The following is a 12,828-nucleotide window of genomic DNA, read 5'->3' as shown; positions in this document are numbered from 1 at the left end:
GGCTTTATGACTGTATGGTCCTGGGAGACGCAGGGCAATAGAAGAAGGGCAACAGGCTCTGAGGTTCTCAGAATGACATTTTTGAGATGGTAGAGCCACTTCAGAGAAATTGAGGCTAAAGGAGATAAAAGAACCAGTAACAAAGTTATCAATGTTCTTAACATGACTGTCTAAAGGTGTCTGTTGTCAGGCTAGTGTTAATGATAAAAGGTCCACATGACATTATTTTCACCTCCATTTCTACACAGCACGAAACTGTGTCACCAGGGAGACCACGGCTCATGCAACATGAGGAGGGTCCGTCTAACACACAACCCAGCAGCTGCACCACTGGAGAAATGAACATTTTCATTCCTATAAAAACCTGCATATGTCAATCCCTATACACAGTACTATATATAAACTAGATAACTAATAAGGACCTACTGTATAGCGCAGGGAACTCTACTCAGTGCTCTGTAATGGCCTACATGGGAAAAGAATCTAAAAATGAGTGCATATATATCTATATGTATCACTGACTCACTTTGCTGTACACCTGATACTAACACAACACTGTAAATCAACTATACTCCAATAAAAAATTTTTTAAAAACGTGCACACGAATGTTTATAGAAGCTTTTATTTATGACAGCCAGAAACTGGAAACAGTCTAGATGCTGTTCAAATGGTAAATGATTAAACCGACAGTGGTACTTCCATAGTGTGGACACACCTGACTTGGATGAATCTCCAGAGAACTGTGCTGAGTGAAAAAGCCCATCATGAAAGATTACACGCTATTTGATTCCATTTACGTAGCATCATGTAATGTCAACATTTTAGAAATGGAGGACAGATGAGTGGTTGCCAGGGCTCAGGGATGGAGGGAGAAGGAACAGGAGGGAGATGGGTGTGGTTACAAAAGGACAACAAGAGTAATCCTTGTGATGCTGGAAGTGCTGAGGTCTGGACTGTGGTGATGGAGGCGCAAACCTACCCAGGTAATAAAATCGTACAGCTCGTAGCAGCGTCAGTCACAACAGCGCGGAAGGAACCCAAGTGTCCACTGATGGATAAGTGGATAAGCTCAATGCGGTCTATACATACTACGGAATATTATTCAGTCTTAAGAAGGACAAAAAAAATTCTGACACATGCTATGATATGGATGAACCTGGAAAACATGACGCTCAGTGAAATAAGTCAGTCCTAGAAGGGCAATACCCAGAGTAGTAAATTCATAGAGACGGAAAAGAGAATGGTGGTTGCCTGTGGCTGGGCGGAGAGGCTGGGAAGTTATTGTTTTATGGGTGCAGAGTTTCAGTTTTACAAGACGAAAGAGTTCTGGAGGTGAAGGGTGGTGATGGATTATGAATGTATTTAATACCCTGAACCGTGCACTTAAAGATGGTTAAGATGATACATTTTAAGTGATTTGTATTTTATCACAATAAAACAGTGAAAACATTATATAGCAGGAAATACACCCACATGCATACACAAGTACAAGTAAAACTGGGGAACTCTGAAAAAGCTCTAGATTTTAACAATGTCATTGTGACATTTTACTTGAGGTTTGCCAAGTGTTACCATCAGAAGAAACTGGGTGAAGTGTAGATAGGAATCTGTATTATTTTTTACTCCTGCATCTGACTCCACAATTATCCCCATAAAAGTTTCAATTTAAAAAAAGTAATTATAAGTGACCATTTACTACACACATAATATGTTACACACCCTGGGCAGATATTACTCCACTGTCTTATTTATTATTTCACATGAAGAGATTCTTCAAGGATTCAATATTTCAAGAACAAAGAGATTTAGATACAAAGTCATGGTCCAAAAACATGCGATGCGTCTATGGCGGGTGTAACTTAAAATCCCAATCTTTCTGATTCCAAATATCGTGGCATTATCACTACTGCCCGTTGCCTGAATGAACACTGCAACCAAAGGACTGCATTATTTATGTTTGTGTGATGGATGCAAGCATGGAGGAAGCAATGAGCAGGACCCCCAGTGGAAAAGCTCGGGGGCTTCCCAGATAGAAGTCATCCCAGAAACACCTGCTATCCCAGACGTCCCTGTGCCAGGATGCCACCAAGCTGAAATACAAAACACACAGGGGGAGGAGGGGCCCAGCAGGAGAACAGAAATGAAATGAAACTTGCTCCTGTTTAGGAGGTTAATATACATATTTTTCACTGATAGTACAGAGAAAGGAAGAGATGCACAGATATTCCTGCAATGGGAGCTTGCTAGCTTCTCTCTCTACTGAAGTCTGAGACAGGACAACTGAGGGGCAAAAAGCAGATGGACACTGAGAACGAGTGGAGGAAAAAGCCTTCCCAGGGCTCTCCAGACAGGGCTCCCGGGAAACGGCCAGATCCTGCCCAGGAGGAGCAGCATCTGCAGGCAGAGCAGGAACCGGCCAGATGCTCTGGTCAGAGTGGCCACAGCACAGACTGATGCCCAGCACCACCAGTGACCCAAGAACGCCATCACTCTGGCCACGAAAAGGGTACTTTGAGAGCCAAACCCAGAAGTTCATGCATCTTTCCTGCCTTCTTCCCTCCCTCTTATACATTCATTCATCCAGTTCAAGTCTCCACCAAGCATCTCTCTACTCCAGGCACTTGGAGTACATCATGAACGGAATAGATGAAGATCCCTTTCCTCAGCAGGTTTGTCCTTCTTCTTACCAAAAGTTATATTTTTTCCTTTATCAACTACAAGGGCTGAAGCTTCTCATAAAAATGGAATAGTCCTCATTTTTAAAGGGATGCGTTAACTCTTAGAATATAATGTACATATAGAAAGCATGCTTATGTGGATCTGTTTTTAAAAGTTGACACGTGTAAGTTTAATGCACCATATTTAATTGAATCCAACACAAGGCCATGGCCCTACCATGGAAAAGGAGAGAGAAAGGAAGGGGGGGGAAGGAATTAGACACTAGAAAAGCCAGCTTAAAACCTCTGAATCTGTTTTTTCATCCATCACATTAAGAGAACTTAGGACCCTCAAAAGTTTTATGCCCAGAGGGCTTCCCTGGTGCCGCAGTGCTTGAGAGTCCACCTGCCGATGCAGGGGACACGGGTTCGTGCCCTGGTCCGGGAGGATTCCACATGCCGCAGAGCGACTGGGCCAGTGAGCCATGGCCGCTGAGCCTGCGCGTCCGGAGCCTGTGCTCCGCAACGGGAGAGGCCACAGCAGTGAGAGGCCCGTGTACCGCAAAAAAAAAAAAGTTTTATGCCCAAAGATTCTGAGCCTTATTGTCCAAATATTTACTACATGCTCTGGGGGGGGGGCATCAAAAAATTAGACAATTTTATGAAATGTAAGATTTAGTTGGAGAAAAAATAAGTAACAATGAAAGAACAGAAGGGAGACAAGAACAGCCAAATGACAGATGGGAACAGTATGGAGCTCGTCGGACCATGAACCTTCCCCTCCTCCTTTCTTAACCAGCCAGGATGCCCGTGATACACCCAACACTACCTCCAGCCCAGTTCTCAGCCTGCTAAGTGCAAACCCACAGATGCCTGAGCAAGCACTTACCCAGCATCTCAGCCAGGCTAGAGCCAGAGCAAGACTCAGCAAGAAGCCAATTCCCCAAATTTCCCAGCAAGATGACTCGCCAGTGAGGCCACAACTGAAGAAGTGAACATAAGTTTACACCTGAAACTTTGCTGCTCTCAGTCTTCCAGCTGGAATACCAAGAAGCAAAGAAAGCCAGAGTCTGATTACAGACACACTGGAGACCGATGGACTGGCCCTTTCCTTTAACTGGAAACTTCTGAAGCAAACTTCTGAATTTGGCAGGTTCCAGCACTGACTTACAGCTAACTGCAGGGACAAAAAGAGGAAAACAATCTTTATAGATATGTTTATGGGTCTGTGTCTATACACCTGCACACAGATGCACAGACATGTAGATTTCTATAAAATAGATAAATAAAAACTTAGTATGACACCTTAGGTTTTAAACAACAGAAGGTGCATAATGTGTTGCAAGTTTGAAGCAATCACTTCCATGTTTCTTTCCAAAAAATTGAAGCACTTTTTTTTTTTTTTTTTGCAGTACGCAGGCCTCTCACTGTTGTGGCCTCTCCCGTCGCGGAGCACAGGCTCCGGACGCGCAGGCTCAGAGGCCATGGATCACGGGCCCAGTCGCTCCGCGGCATGTGGGATCTTCCCGGACCGGGGCACGAACCCGTGTCCCCTGCATCGGCAGGCGGACTCTCAACCACTGCGCCACCAGGGAAGCCCCTGAAGCATGTTTTTTAAAAGGTCACTTTCCAGCTCTTTCTTAGAAGTTCATTTCAATTAAGGGACTTATGAGTACAAGTTTTGTTAGTTTTTTCATCAAGTTTATAATTTAGGATATAAATGTTTCAACACAAACCACGACTATAAACTGGGTATGATTTGCACTGAATGTTTGCTACTTTGAAGTAAATGTGATTAAATGAAGATATCTGAATTTAGGTGCTGTCGGACAATCATAGGTTGACGACTATCTTGAATTCACCTACCACCTGACCATTAAGAAATCGACTGTTTTTTTTCTAACAAACAACAGGGTTAAAACATGCAGTTCAGAGGATGAGGCCTGTCTTAAATAGGTTCCTTAAGAACAGATTTAAGCACCCCCTGAAAAGGTTTCCTTGTCATGAACTCTTGCTGTCTGGCAAGTTTTCCATTTTGTACTATTTTCTAGCCAGTGCCCTTACCAAGAAAGTTTCAGAAGCAGAAATAGTTTTGTCTCTTTCTGTCAAATGAGGGACTACTCTATCGAAAGGACAGATATTGCTCTAGGGGAATTATAACACAGGTATGCAGAGCCCAGGGCGGGGATGGGGGTGGCAGTCAGGGGCACGTCTAAAGATGCCTGCATCCAAGAACAAAAACATTGAGGTCACAGCAAACAGTAACACGAGGCCACCAACAGCACCACCGGAAAGAGAATAAAGAAAGGCGTGAAAGTTGATTTAGGGATGTGGCCATGCTTATTTTTATCAAACAGGACAGAATATACTGAAAATCTACATTAGACGTGAGACTTGGATCTCTTGAGGGAAACACACCAAATCTTTTCTTTATAAAAAAAATGAATCATTCAAAAAACATTTATTTATCATATACATCCATGTCCCAGGTACATTTTGTACATATTATCTAATTTTTTCTCAGTCAACCATATGAGGTAGATAATATTAACTCCCCTTTAGGGATGAGTAGGCAGACTCAGTAAGGTTAAGGAATGTTTCTGAGGTCATGCAATCAGGGTATAATTCTAGGTCTATTTTACTTCCAAGTCTGGGCTTCTTTCATGTTACCCAACTGCCTAATCTAGCAGGTATGAGAGACTATATATGTAGAATACATAGACATATACATATGCACATACACATACACACACACATATATAATATATAACCATGCATACACACACATATATATACATACACACAAATATATATGACTTTTAATGCATAGATGTACATATGTTCTAAATTCTTTACTTCCAGATTGAACTAAGAAATGTAGTCATCATCTATTTGACCTAGAAGTAAAGATGCAAGGGACCGTTATATGACACAGTTTTAACAATGCCAGTTTTAAGACAAGGGTCAGCAAACTACAGCAAATGGACCAAATCTGCCCCAACCTGTTTCTGTCTGGCCCACAAACTAAGGATGGTTTTTACAGTTTTCACTGGTAGGAAGAAATCAAAAGAAGAAGATTTTGTGATACATGAAAAGTAGATGAAATTCGAATTTCCATGTCGGAAAATAAAGCTTTCTTGGAAGGCAGTCACGCTTATTCATTTACGGATTGTCTACAGCGACTCTCACACAATCACAGCACAGTGGAGTCGCTGCCACAGAGACCATCTGGCCCGAAAAGCCTGAAATATTTACTATCCAGCCTCCTGCTTTAAGAGGAAGCTTTCCTGCTTTGCTCACCAACAGGCTGCCATTACTCTAGATAACAAGAAAGCACACATGGATAGCAGTGGTTCGTCTCAGCCAAATACAATATGCTTTGCACTTCCTGGGGGAGCCTTGAACTCTAGCAATAACAGGGAGAAAGCCCTCTCCTGGCTTGACTTGTTTCAGCTCTTATATACGGGTGGTGTTTTAAAGGCCCACGTAGCATTGGAGTATCATTACCAATTTTTAAAAGCATAATTGCAATATACCAAAACAAAACCATAGACACGAATTACTTGATAGACCTCAAAACACTGTCTTAAAAATTAAATTAAAAAATGAAGGAAAATCCAGCTCATTTAGAAGGCAAATCCTCTATAAATAAGCTAAACTACTGAGAATTTATAACACTTTTGTATTCCAACCTGACTCTCAGATCTCATTCTGCACAATGTCCTTTGGCACTAGCTCGATTACAGCTAAATGTTTTTATTTGTTTTTACCAAACACATACATTTTTAGGAAAAATGCCTTTGCTCTCTAGCCTAATCTAAGCTATGATTATTTGAAAAGTTGAAAGCTGAAGTGGGGGATGGGTATGATGGAATCACAGAGCCAAATTACCATATTCTGGAATAATTTTGTCATCACACAGTATTTAATCTTACCTCACTTTTTTTTTTGGTGGGAGAAATTTTGCTTAACAGAAAATAAAATGAATCCTCATTATTTGCTGATTCTGAATTTGTCTACTCGTTAGTTTTTTCGAAACCCCAAAATCAATACCTGCAAAGCATTCTTGGTCACTTGTGAACGTGGACAGAGCGGCAAAGGTTGGCGTCGCCGGACACACACATTCCAGCAGAGGCCAGGCAAGAAGAAGCTCTGCCTTCCAGCTTCCCTTCTCCTGCCACTAACAAGTGTCCTTATCCTCGTCTAAATGTGTCACATTTTCACCTTTTTGTGCCTTTTATTGGCGATGCTGCTATTTAAGATGGCCCCCAGCGCAATGCTGAAACGCTGTCTGGTATCGCCAAGTGCAAGAAGGCTGTGATGTGTCTTACAGAGAAAACGTGTGTTAAATAAGCTTCCTTCACGCCTAAGCCTAGCACTCTGGGCCAAGTTCACTGTTAAGAATCAATGATACACATTAAATAAGGCATCTTTACAGAAACACACATAAACCAAGGTTAGGTATTGATCAGTTGATGAAAGCCTTGTGACCACAGGCTCTCAACATGGGACTAATGCCCTATGTCCCCCAGAAGCAGTAGTCCAGTGTTTACTCATTGGGCGCTCACTGTGATGTTTAGAACAAAACTGTATTCGTGTGTTTGGATTCACACCGAGACCCACTTCTATCAAAGTTCTTGGTCACTGGAAGGACTCAATGCTCATTTTTGCTCTCAGTTCCCAGATATTACTGGCAGCCATGGGATGTAAAGACATGTAGACTAGAGAGAATCCATATTCTTTCAACCACTCAACAAATAACATCTCAGGAGACAAGACGGTGCAGCTCCACCATCTTTGGAGCCTTGGGGAAAAGCCACTGCCTTTCAGGTAGGAAGCAACTGGTTAAACCACTCACTAGTGCTGTTTTGTTTGCTCATGGAAAGCCATCCTGGATCTGAGTCTGCCAAACAGGAGACGGGAAGAAGTTTAACACTGTAGCATCTCCAATGTTCCCTGCTTTAGTGAGAAGCAAAATTAGCTTTCCACGCTGCCACTTTTCCTGCCACGTATAAGCAAAGCGAAGGTATTATCTCACCAACACAAACACTCCCCACAGAAGATGGGCTGGTGGAAACTGTCAGTCCCCTAGAACAAAGGGGATTCCGTGGCATCTGTCTGTCCTCCCACACAGAGCCTTGTAGCTCCTTTCTGGTTTTGGTTTAAATAAAAAGCTAAGGTGGATCATATTCACAAAAACTGATTTTTTTTATCCAAATAAGTTAAATAAAAAACAAAAACATAGGAAAAGAAAAGTTTCTGTAATGATGAAGAGTCAAAGCAAAACCACAAACGATAGACCTTACCAAATCAGGAACGAAGTACTGAAACCTTTGTTTATATGCACATTTCTTTTTAGCACTGTTATTTTATTTATTCATTTTTGGCTGTGTTAGGTCTATGTTGCTACGCGCAGGCTTTCTCTAGTTACAGCAAGCAGAGGCTACTCTTCGTTGCATTGCACGGGCTTCTCATTGCCGTGGCTTCTCTTGTTGCGGAGCATGGGCTCTAGGTGCGCGGGCTTCCGTAGTTGTGGCTCAGGGGCTTAGGTGCTCTGGGGCATGTGGGATCTTCCCAGACCAGGGCTCGAACCCGTGTCCCCTGCATTGGCAGGCAGATTCTTAACCAGTAAGTCACCAGGGAAGTCCATGAACATGTTATCAAAGCAAAGTTAAAACCTACTTTCTCTCCGTTAAAGGCATTCAAAGGATAAGATTCAAAATGAAGCTAATTATCAGTGCTTTGTCTTGCCATTTAGGACATTCTGAAATGATGTCATCTATTTTTTCTACCAGTAAATAACACAACTTTCTTCACTTTTGTGTTTTCCCTTTCCCTTTTGAAAAGAAGTAGTGTTCTTTTCCAATCTTTTCTAATCATGGCTCAAATGCCCATTCTATAAAATGGGATATGTAAGAAAATTAAGGCAGAGGGAAAAAAATAGGAAAGTGATAAGGAAAAGTGCTCAGAAGCAAGAAGTGACAGACCACAGAGAAGTGGAAGATGTCCACCCAGAAGAAGGACTTGTCCTTGATCATCAAATAACAAATAGAAACTGAGAAGGAAACCCAGAGACGTGGTAAGCTTTGCAAAATAAATATCTAAAATATTATCTTTGAAGATACGAAACTGTCACATGACTCCCTCTGCTTCTTCCTAAATGCAGCTCTGAGTCTGTAGTAGAGTGACAGCTTCATATGTCCTCAGATTTCTTAAAACTCATCTTTTTTAAGCACAAAATGCTGAGGACAGGAGTACCTGCTTAAAATAGCTTTCCTGTTCGAGACAGGGTTCTATTTCACTGCCACATCTAATTCCCCGTGTCCTCCTAGAGGGACGAAGCAATTCGATTGTCTTGCACTTGGTACGAAGCAATTCAATGGTCACGCACTTGGAATAATGGCCATAAGCTAAGGAATTTATGGAGTCAGGGAATGTTCTCTTTTTCCATCAGTACATATCAGGATTTCCCAAGGTGCTCCAGGGAATACTGGACTCGAGATGCTCTGCTAAAGCCAAACGGATGTGCACGCTCCAGCTAGGCACCTGCACCTGCCATGGGTCACCCAGGGAGATGCAGAGACACTCCCGGGCTCTGAAAGGCCTGGCGGTACAGAATGTGTTCTACTTCGCATAAATCAGTGCTTCTTCCCATTTGGTTGACCGGTGCCTTTTAACCTTCCTTGGAGCACAGTCTGGAAAACACTCATCCACGCAGACCTTAAACACTGTCTCTGGGCAGCAAATGCCTGCCGAGCGGCTGTCACCCGGCGTGGCTTACGTGACCTTCTAATAAAATAAGTGGGCTGAAGGCCAGTCCAGCGAAGAAAGCGAGGCTGCCGTACAGGAGTCCAGGAGGGAGTGTGATGGGAAGGGGTGGGAAAGATCAAGCATCTCCTGTTCCCTCACCCCTCGTCCACCAGGAAAGATAGCAGACAGGTAAAGGGTAAATCTTCGCTTAGCCTCCCCGAAGCGCTGGCCCCTTGATAAGCTCAGTGCACGGAGAACTGAGAGCACGGATCCACGCCTCCCCGAAGCGCTGGCCCCTTGATAAGCTCAGTGCACGGAGAACTGAGAGCACGGATCCACGCCTCCTCTCCTGTCAGGCCCTTCGGTGCTTCTAAGGGACTTGTTTTCACAGGAGGCTCTGGAGCAACCAGAAGACCAGTATCTTCCCTGACTTTACCTTCCCATCCCTCTTGTCACTGCCCACAGCCTGGCATAACACCTTTACTGAGGGGCCTGGGGGAGGGATTTCAAGGCCGCCTGTGCATTTTTTCCTTTTCAAAGCAACCATTTGTATTAAAGATCACTGCCCTCCTGGCCTCCGACAGGACTCAGAATCACTATCTCCAAAAGCAGGGAGAAAGGCAGTGAGTGTGGGGTTCCAGGGGTGTCTCTGGGTGCAGGTGGGGTTAAGAACCCAGAAGAATCCATCAGAGGCCTCGGAAACTTGCAGGTGGACAAGAGGAGAGAGGAGGGGAGAAGAAACAGAATCAAAGTGAAATCTTTTTTTAATCGGCACAATAAAGTAAAAGGGTGCTTGTGAGAGGAACGTGCTGTTCTTAAAATGGCAAAAGGCAGTGTCTAAATCAAAGGAAGCAGGTGTCACAGCCCAGGTGCCCTGGTGAAAGCAGGTAGCCCGCACTTATGCTGCCACCTAACAGAGGGGCAGGTTCTACGTCACAGCAGTTAGGACAAACACTAATTAAGTAATTAAATACATGTTAATCACCAGATACTTGACGATTTATGTGTTAATGAACAGTAATTAACCTGCAATTAGCTGTATTCCATGCAGATTACCCTTGTGATGTGTACTGGTAGAATGTTATTTTCCCTTAAATAGGAAACGCTCCACAAAGTGGCAAGAACACTTGACTCTGCTAAGAACCATTTTGAAACTCTACACATGCTAATCTAGGTCATGTTAGCAGAAAGGTTATAAAAACAAAGAGGTGCCCAAGAGAACCCACTATGTTTATCCAAAGTACACAGTGCAGTGGTGTTTGGTTGCACCGAAAACCTCCCCAAATCCAACAACTTACAAGACTCAGACTCTGACCAAGAAGAGAATCAACTCAGTATCTTGCAGCCAAAGATGAGGGAGAAATGGACATTCTTGACAAAAGCATGGGAGGATCAGGTACAGGACAGACAGAAGGAACCCAGCCCAGCACCCCCGTTCCTCGTCCGCCCGCCCAGAGCACCTGCCCCCCAGGTGTAGGCAGAGTGCCCAGAGCACCACAATAGCAGTTCCAGGGCTAACATGCTAGAATGTTCTGGCGGGAAAGCCCTTGCTTCATCCCGTTTCATCCACTGTTTCACTGAAGGATTTGTTCCCAGAACCCTTTTTCATTGCATACCTTCTGCCATCGCACCAAACACACTTAAGGAGTGACTTGGCAGGAGAAAGCACTCGACTATTACCTGCTTACCTTTTTTTCTGTTTTCCACAAATCTGAACCTCCATAAACTACCATCATTTCTTGAGAGGCCAGCACATCCAAAATGTGTTCTTCCATTCATCTTCACACCCTGCCCTGTCTTTATATTTAGTCCCGTAATTAGGAAGGCTCAGTACATTTAAGTTGCCCAAGCTTATAAGTAAACAGGGCTCATATTCAAATCCAGTTCTGTCTGATGCAAAGCGTATGTTCTTTTACTACAGTATGATGCGGCTCATTTACAAGCAATATTGTAATATGAAATCTTTTAAGACTTAACTCGTCAATCTTAATTCATTAGATCAAAATTACTTTACAAAGTGTGAAAAGCATCATATAAAGTACTATATGAATATAAAATATTTTAATATACTAGTATTTCAAGCATGTGCTCACTCTACATTAATTTTTTAGATCTCTGTCATGTATCTTGCAGCCTAAATACTAATGGGACATCTGGGGGAAGCAGAGTCCCTGTGCAGAGAGAGAGGGTCTCTCAAACGTTATCACCTCCTTTAAATGTCCATGTCCTATTATCTTGTCCTCAGCTTTTGGTCCCAGAAACAGCCTATCTGTATATTAAGAATGCATCATTTGGATACTGACTCTTATGAACTATGTTCATAAAAGAAAATGTCACAGGCATGCACGTACACGTGATACCAGAAAAATAATTTTTGTGTATTTTGCAATTAGAAATATAATAGTCACCTAAAGCAGAAGCACATCCTCAGGCTAGTACAAAACTCCTGATGGAGGAATCTGTCTGGGAAATTGATCTAAAAGCAGATGGCTCCTGCATAAGTCAGGTTTTTACGAACATCAGGATATGACAGGCATTTCCTTAGTAAAGGTGTGCTCACCCCACGGGTGCAGCGGGGAAGACCCCATCCAGGGCAGTGCTGCCTGAACACGGAAAACTGATTTTTCCAGCTTTTTTTCTGATCACCTCCAGTTCAGCTGCCATCTGGAGCCAAGGATGGAAATAGGATTGGTAGGTATTCTCCTTCCTCTCCACCTGTTGATACAATGTATTTTCCCCATGCCAACTGGGAACATCAAGTCTTAACATGGTGATTTTAAGGTCTATCTCAGCATTTGGGAAATTTCCTGCTGACATCTCTCTTGTATCGTCTACTGAGTGCCATTTATCTAATAGTTTATGTTACTATTAGGGTAATGACTTCACTATGTTTACTGTCCAGCAGATAAAGGGGAGAAAAGAGGGAAGTACAACCTTAACGATGCCTTTGAAACGTGAAAGGCTGAGGCTTGGTTAGACTTCTTGGGAATTAAATGAACAAATGCATTTTCAGTGGATCCAGATGCTTAACAAACTTTGATCTTAAACATTTAGCAACATTGGTTTAAAGAATCTCTGCAAATCCACCTTTAAACCCAGAGTATGAAACTAACAATCACCCAGTGAACCAAAAAGCTATAATGAGAACTACATTCCAGTGGAATATGGTAAAGCAGGTACTGCTCAGCAACGTGACAGAGGTCACAGTGAGGAGCAGGAGAGTTTGGGGGTGAGGGTCAGAGGCTCACAATTGGGAAGGCAAAATATTTTATTCAAAAGAGCTCAAGGGGCTTCCCTGGTGGCGCAGTGGTTAAGAGTCCGCCTGCTGATGCAGGGGACGCGGTTCATGCCCCGGTCCGCGAAGATCCCACATGCCGCGGAGCCGCTGGGCCCGTGAGCCATGGCTGCTGGGCCTGCGCG

At 43.2% G+C, this 12,828-nt stretch overlaps 1 protein-coding gene across 7 annotated transcripts in view; it reads right to left on the bottom strand.

Moving 5' to 3' along the window:
- The window catches only part of PTPRM (protein tyrosine phosphatase receptor type M), a 745,966-nt gene that overhangs the window by 459,901 nt on the left and 273,237 nt on the right, over nucleotides 1-12,828 (bottom strand). The gene's annotated exons all lie outside the window — the stretch shown is intronic.

Source organism: Globicephala melas, chromosome 13 (genome assembly GCF_963455315.2).
Source record: "Globicephala melas chromosome 13, mGloMel1.2, whole genome shotgun sequence".
Lineage (NCBI taxonomy): Eukaryota > Metazoa > Chordata > Mammalia > Artiodactyla > Delphinidae > Globicephala > Globicephala melas.
This window is presented reverse-complemented; position numbering and strand designations above follow the sequence as displayed.